Raw genomic sequence first — 8208 nt, forward strand, 5'->3', positions numbered from 1 at the left:
AAAAAAAAATGTACAATGGTACCAAGTGGTTTTACCATGTGTTACTGCAATGTTTACTTCATGTGACTGAACTACCAAAATTTTTAATAACTTCCCGGAACATATTTAAAAACGGTCAAACAACCAGCATAACATAGCATAACCAAATAGACATCGATATCCAAACAGAATTTAAATAGGCTTAAATAAAGAATTTTGATAAATTCTTAGATTATGTTAGTTATTAGATTGTTTGAGAAACTGGGAATTATCGTGTCTGATATTGACTACTTGAGATAATGTTAGTAAATCTCGCTAGTCTTGAGTAAGATTTAAAAGATCAGTAGTGGCGTCTTACGTTATATTTACCATCTACTGATCTTAGGCTATGCAATCTTTAAATGTTGAAGCTAATGATTATGACGGACGGAATTGATGAAAATTTACAGGTTTTCTTATAAAAACTTTTAATCATTATCGGATCTTCTATAGACTTAAATCAAAAATCTTGTTAAAGCTATGAATATCATAAAATTTATGATTTATATTTTAGACGTTGAAAATGATTTTGCAAAAACTCTAAACGTTTAACGGAAGTATGAATAACTGAAACTGGAAGTATGTTACACTATTCGACTAAAGGTTACAATTCACGTTGTTTCAAACTCAAAACGAGCTTTTGATCCACAAAATAGATTGGTGGATAACAAACCTATATAGCAACATAAATCAGACCAAACAATTCTGAATTATAAATGATTTTGCAAAACTGTTAATGTGTACCAGAAGTTGGTTTATATAATACAGGAAATATAATACTTTGTATGATGCTTTCAACTCAAAACGAACTTTTGATCCACATAATGGATTGGTAGATAACAAACGACATGATGCAGGCCGACTTTTGCAAAAGTGTAAACGTTAACTTTACTTTATTCTGACAAAACTAGCTTTTAAACCAAAAAAATAATTAATGGATAAAAAATTCAACATAATGCAGGCCAAACAATTCTGAATTGGGGATAATTTTGCAAAATTGTTTACCGGAAGTAAGATAATGTAATACCGGAAGTATTATATTGTTACTCAAAAACGTATATTGCATAATGCAAACCTATAACGACATATATAGGATAAGCAATTATAAGTTCCAATTTAAATGTTGAAAGTAACCAACATGATTGCTGAATACAGTGCTATCATTATTTTAGTTGCAACAACAATCTATTGACTTTTAGTTTACATTTACTTTGATTATACTATCAACTTTGGTATTAACACAACTCAATTGCAAATTTTGATCAATAGAATTCATGTAGCATTGCACATGTACAAAATCAAATACATTTAATCTAGAATTCTCGATATTAATCTTATTTTGAGCCTCAATAAGGACAACATAACGTTATAGAAAGCAAGGTTGTACGCTTATTAAGTATCTTAGTTGCTTGTCAACTTCAAATAAGAAAACTATATGAATAATAGAAGATGTTGGTTAGTTGAGCAATCGATAGATGAAAGGATCTATTGTAGATTTAATGGTGTTTAACTAATTAAATATACATAGAAGTAGTGGGTAGCCACTCGTTATAAACAAATCTAGAAGATCATCGAGAAATTGGAATATAAGAAAGATCTGATTTATAGTGACAAGGGAAATCTCGAAACATCGCTTCGTTAAAGTATATTTTTAATATGTCTATGCATGAAAATATGGCGTGGAATTCTCTTGTAACTAATTTACTTGAAATAAAGTTCTCAAAATGGGACGTTGTTTTGAATATAATATTGAAAAAAGACCAATGTCATGATTTGCCTTGATAGATTTCCAAATAAGGGGTGTTTACCTATGTAGACGTTTTATCAAAGCCTTGAATCTGTATCAGTAACAGAATGGGGCCTGAATGAAAATCCAAACGTTTCTCGAGCCACTCAGCAATAGATTTCCAGATCTTTAAAATAAGGTATAGAGCATTAAATTTGAAGAGTTTGAAACTTCATCTCAGAGGAAGTGTTAAATTCGAAAGTAAACTTTGACAATGACTTATGACGAATGACATAAGTGTCGCTTTGTTACCCGACTGGATTCATTAATTCATTAATATGAAACTATTTCAGCAGTTATCCTACAAGTGTCTCTGGTATGATTCATTCGACTTGCACTGATTGATAAGCTATTTCAAAAGAGGTTAATAATGCGTCCTGCTTTCAGGGGCAATGATAGTTTCTTCATATTAATGACCCATCGGGATATGGTTTTAAAAGTAAACTGTAGTTTTGGTGAAATTGTTTGTCGTTTACTTCGTTGGCATTACCTTCTAATTAAGAGAGAAGGATAGAACAAAATGAAACATGAGAAAAGTAATTTCAACATCAGCAATGTCGTCTAGCTAGGTTCAATATTATATTTAATAAAGTGTAAAGCACTAGACCATCATTAATAATATATTCTCAACTAGATAGTTAAAATATCAGACACACTGGATAGTGTTATAATCAAATATACCAGTGTCTGGGGAACCAATCAATACGTGATATTCCCGCCGTGAGTCGAGTTCCAAAGTCCCGAAAACAAATTCTAAGAGCTTTTTAACAAGATTTGATATGCATAAAATTGTTGGAATGATAAAAATCCTCTGTAACATTCTTATTATAGATGACACTAAACTTTTATAGCCAGACCTCTAGAGACAAATAGTAAAACTGAGATGTCGGCATGTCAACTATCTAAAAGCTTACACTTCCTGTGATAAGAAAGCCGTTCTATTAATGGGATTTTGGTGTTTTCAGAACTTTTAAGACGTCTTTCATTGAAGACAAATTCCTTTCAAACAGATTGCTTTCTATCGTTTAACAGCACATCAAACGAGTTAATAAGATGATTCCTGGTCAAACGACCACCTTTTTCTAAAACACTCAAGAGAAAAACAACCACTTTCGCTTGATTCAAAACAAAATAATAAATTGTTCCATTTCGATGTATTTCGCAGTAACGTCAAACTCGACTAATAGTTCTGGAAGATTTCGTCGTACGGGACTATCCATATTCCTAATGGTCCATAACTATAAAACCACTACCACATTGCTTAATAACCAAGTTGCTAAATGGGCAAACGACTGGGGCTTAATAACTCGGAAGCTAAAACCGTCGGTCTGTTCTGTAGCAGAAAGAGAGATCACGACAGTATTGACCTTAGACTGAATGGTGTGAAGATTAAGCATGAGAATTCAGTAAGGTTCCTGGGAGTACACTTTGACATGTATCTGACTTGGAGTACGCACATTGACTATATCTGTAACCGGTCTACAAAAATCTTAAATGTTATGCGTTATGTTTCAGGTACCACATGGGGAGCAAACAGAGAAACTCTAATGATGATGTACAGGTCACTGGTTCGTTCAGTTATTGATTATGGTTGTATTGCCTATGGTAAAGCAAGTGATACTCAACTGAAGAAACTCGACGTTCTACACATGAAAGCTATACGTATTGCCACCAGGGCAGCCGTAGGTACGAAGAATGAGGCGCTACTTCAGGAGGTGGGAGAGAAACCACTTTCTCTTCGGAGGGAGGAACTATCTCTCAAATTCTGGGGGAAACTTCAGTATTTGTCCGAAAGCTGTCCAACGTATTCCAGCATCAGAAGATTTACTCGTGTAGGAAATAACCAGAAGAATCGGAGTATTTCTTACGGGAAAGCGGTCACTGATCTATTGAGAGAGCATCAGCTCGATCAAGTAACGATCCTTGAACGCCGCCTATCGGCTACTCCGTTTTGGAAGGTTACCAACCCGACAGTCAACACACAGCTGATCCAGAGTACCAACAAGCACGAGAACCCAGTGGGAGCAAGAGCTCGCGCTCTTGATCTCATTGATTCCGTGTACGCCGACCATTTGAAGATCTACACCGATGGTTCCAAGATTAGTACCGCAACAGGTTACGGTTTGTGCATCCCAGCAAAAGGCATCCGCATCAGTAATGCACTGAACTGAGACCCGCTCGTAAGCCACTGACAGAGTACCTGGAAACCAACGGCATACCACTCACCATAAAGAATGTTTTGGTTCCACCCACGGACCACTGGTATACGATAATGGAACTAGTCTTACATTTTATAACCAAATCTGTCTTGAACAGATAGGCTTTTTATACTCAAAGTTTCTTAACACTTTTTTAATTAAGTCTTCTAGTTTTCCAACAGACCAAACCAAACCAAACCAAACCAACGACTACCATTCGACTACCAACCAACAAGAAATACCATGATCAGAACGAGTTTGGAAGAATGAAGGAGATCGAGTAACTCACGCCCCACCATTCAGGGCCGAGTTTCACCGCCATGTCATTCGACCCGACCAGTCAAACGAAGAATCAACAACCAAACCAACAACACAGAATCATCGAATTTGAACCAATCAAACTACCAACTACTACTACTACCAACTACCTAGTTCGCGATATCAGCATCCGCTGGAAGCGAACTTATTTTTCGTATGAATAAATAAGAGTTGTGTAAGATTAGAAAGGTTAATTTTGATATTTCTCTTAAAAGGTGGTACTCTATCACTCAGTAAATCACGATAATAAAAAGGGTCGCGTAAGGGGCCAAAGAAGAAATGACGACGACAGTTTATTTCTGTAGATTCTTTTACTTATCATGCCTCCTTCATATAAATGTAATGGTTGTATGCCTTCATACCTCTTTGAAATTGGAGTTGAGTTCTGCAAAATATCGAGACAAAATAATTTGACAATATTACATTTTGTAATTCTGTACTCGATAACCCAATTTTTATTTATATAAAATACAAAAGACAAAATATAAATAAGTGCACAATGGCGAATTTTATCAAAATAACATCCACAAAACCGTCATTTCATTTATAATAATGAAGGAAAGCAACAGGTATCATTTAAAAAGTTGAATTAATTAACTTAGTTTCAACCAAAACTATTTAGTCTATGTGCATAATTATAAAAATCTAATTAATTTTCTCTGATTAATAGAGTTAAATTTGTTCTGTAAGCCAAGCTAATCTAATAAGAGTTTTGTTTGGCACCAGATAATTCCGTATTTTAACTACTAACATACCACGTGGCTTGTGTTTTTGCATCTAGTAGAATGTTGGCATAGTTTACACAATTACAGGCATGGAAGTCATTTAGAGTTTAGCATAAACAGAGTGTCTAGCTTATAATATAACCTAGTTATTGAAGTACATCCGTCCATGTTGAAATAAGTTGACACTTTTAACAACAAACCTATCCCACTATTCCTATTTTAAGGTAAATTTTCACTCTTATCAAAATTTGCAATGCCATATTTTCAGTGTTAAACTACCGTATACAAAGATGTTATGGGCATTGAACATTATCATTTCAATCAGAATTGGCTATTATATTTAACCAGCGTATTAAATGTAAACCACATTAATTTTGCAATCTCGGAAATGTATCGACAATCACATAAAATATATTAATCAACGTATTCTTTCCATGTAAAATGAATTCGTCTGAATTGTCAACTCAGCGTTCCTTTCGGATGGTGTCCACATAGCGGATATTTGGGGCAAAGCCATTTCAATATTTCAGCGACACAGCAGTATTAGTAACATTTATTAACTATTTGATAGTCTAGAGTATTAAGGATGAGTGACTCAGTTCTAACCAGACTAAAACAGCGATTACGGTTGCCTGACAGAATCTGCTTATCTCCTGCAGTACCTTTTGCTGCTAAATCCGAATAGTTCACTTAGCTAATAATGTTCATTGATATTTGAAATGTCGTGACTGTTGATATTTATTGACAATGCAGTTTTTAGTATGTATTGTTCAAGCAATTAGAATACATTGTTCCACCCGACTGAATTATATCTCTGAAATAAATACTTATCTCAGGAGAACATTTATATTTTATTTTTATATATATGACTTAATTTACTTTTCGAGGACAAACACGATTGATTTGATAAATAGGTACATATGATTTGGTTAATGTCATTCTGATGTTCATTTTACTTTTATTCACTTGAATAATGCTCTGTTTATCATGTTCATCGATAATTAGTGGAAGTTTCTATAGATGATACGATCTGTATTATCACAATTCTTAAAAGAAATTTAAAGCATGGTGTCAATTCAAGTTTTGTCAAAGTACTAATGATATGGCCATGACAAAAAAGAGCTCTAGCTCTAAACGTGGTGATTATCTCATTAAGAAACAAAATTACGTAACCCACAAAAATTATAATTCGAAGGGAACCACAAAATAAGCTTTCAATTATTTATCCAACTGGTCAATATTTGTAATCCTACATCCTAAATCCTAAAATGGAGGCCTTAACGTTAGTTGCAGTTCCACTAGGGTAAATATGACCGATGTTCGTAGCGAGAAAGGGAAAGCCTGGAACACTAAGTGATCGGGTCAATTCGACATCATTTCCTGGGAGTGCATACTGTTAATAACGTTTTCACGCTATCTGATTTTTAAATCATGTCTGTCAAATCCCAAACCGTGGCTTCATAGATTAAAATCTTTTTTAGAAATATAGGCCAGGAACCACAAGGGCTCATTAAAGAAACATCAATAATATTATTTGAAACAAAAGACTGCCCAGAGGAACAAAAGGAAAAAAGTTCAATATCCCAGTAGCATGCGTAATCAGCAATTTATCATGTGTTAAGAACTGTGACATTTTGATAAATGTGGTTATTTGTGCGATTGAATTTTGTGTACGTTTGAAATAAGACTAATAACATAAAACGTGAAAATAAAATATACCACAAACAAACGTAGTAATTGAAAAAAATCCATCTAATAAATATACAATATTATAACGATTGGTTATTCATAATAGTAATTGATTGACTATACCCTAGTGATCAATATCAGTCATAGATATCTCATTTATATACCTTTTATTTATTCATTCATGAATTTATTCTTATTGTCTGTTGTAAAAAAAATGCTTTAAAGAGAAAACCTGTAATTGCTTTCCATTCATAAGGGTTAATTGGTGAAGGAAACACCGATTACTCCAATGACAGTTTCGAAACGCTATGTCCTACTAATTATGTCCTATGAATTAGCTTCAATGTATATACAATTGGGTTGCTCTTAGCCGATATCACGAGAAGGATTTTTGTATGTATTAAACTAATGTGTTAAGTTGTCCTAACTTCGGAACAATTACGTAGGATTCTGCTTAAAATGCGAATCTGGATGTTTCGTTTTCTGGTGTGGTGGTGCAACTTGTCATCCATGATCTGACGAAAACTGTATCCAACCTCTCAAATGCTCTGTTCCATAAAAGGAATTCTTTACTTTATGGAAATAATTTAGGAATCTTGGACAGGTTTTGATTGCTGAGTATAAATAATGACAATATTTATTGCTGTTGGATCAAAATTCGATAATATGATTCAAATAAAAAATCCGTCTGATCATGGCTGACAAGTGAATAAACATGCGGGAAAAAGATATTACTAATTTAAAGGTCTATGCTTTAACCAAATTTAACTATTTGCCAAACAGTATTGACAAATGCCACTTTTCTATTACAACTATTTTAGAACGGTTTTTAACAGTCAGTTGCGAACTAGGTATTTCCTAGATCCCCTATTGCTACTTGCATCAATCTAATCTCTCGTCCACCAGTAGTAGTACCCACGATTCCAGAAATAACTAGTCTAATACAACAGTCACTATCTCAAAAATAGTTTAAGTAGAATTGTTTTTCAGGCTAAGACGTCATAATTTTGTTTTTTGTCTTGAATATCAGGAACCTCAAACGTCAGATGGTAAACATAATAGGTACATATAGATACAAATGTTCCCATTACATACAAAAAACGTAACACTTTATTTCATTTCAATAGATAGATTTAAATAAAAAAGTTTTTAAAACGACTTAGGTAAAAAAAAGAAAGGACACCAGATATAAAAGATTCTCTAGAATAAAACCTCAAAACCCTAGAAAAAATATCAACATAATAACTGTGTGCTATGATATGAATGAAATTTGTGAGACAGTAAAATATAACTTACAACAATAACTAGTAACAGACAAATATTACTGTTATCTTTCAAAACAAAGACATGCAATATAACAATAGAATAATAATATTAGTAAATGACTTATTGCCAAAATACTTTCATTACTAGTATTTTTAACTAGTTCTAGATAGTACTAAAAGATGTACTGTTTGACAGTGATATATATAAC

The sequence above is a fragment of the Lottia gigantea genome (assembly GCF_000327385.1).
Source record: "Lottia gigantea unplaced genomic scaffold LOTGIsca_58, whole genome shotgun sequence".
Taxonomy (NCBI): Eukaryota; Metazoa; Mollusca; class Gastropoda; family Lottiidae; genus Lottia; species Lottia gigantea.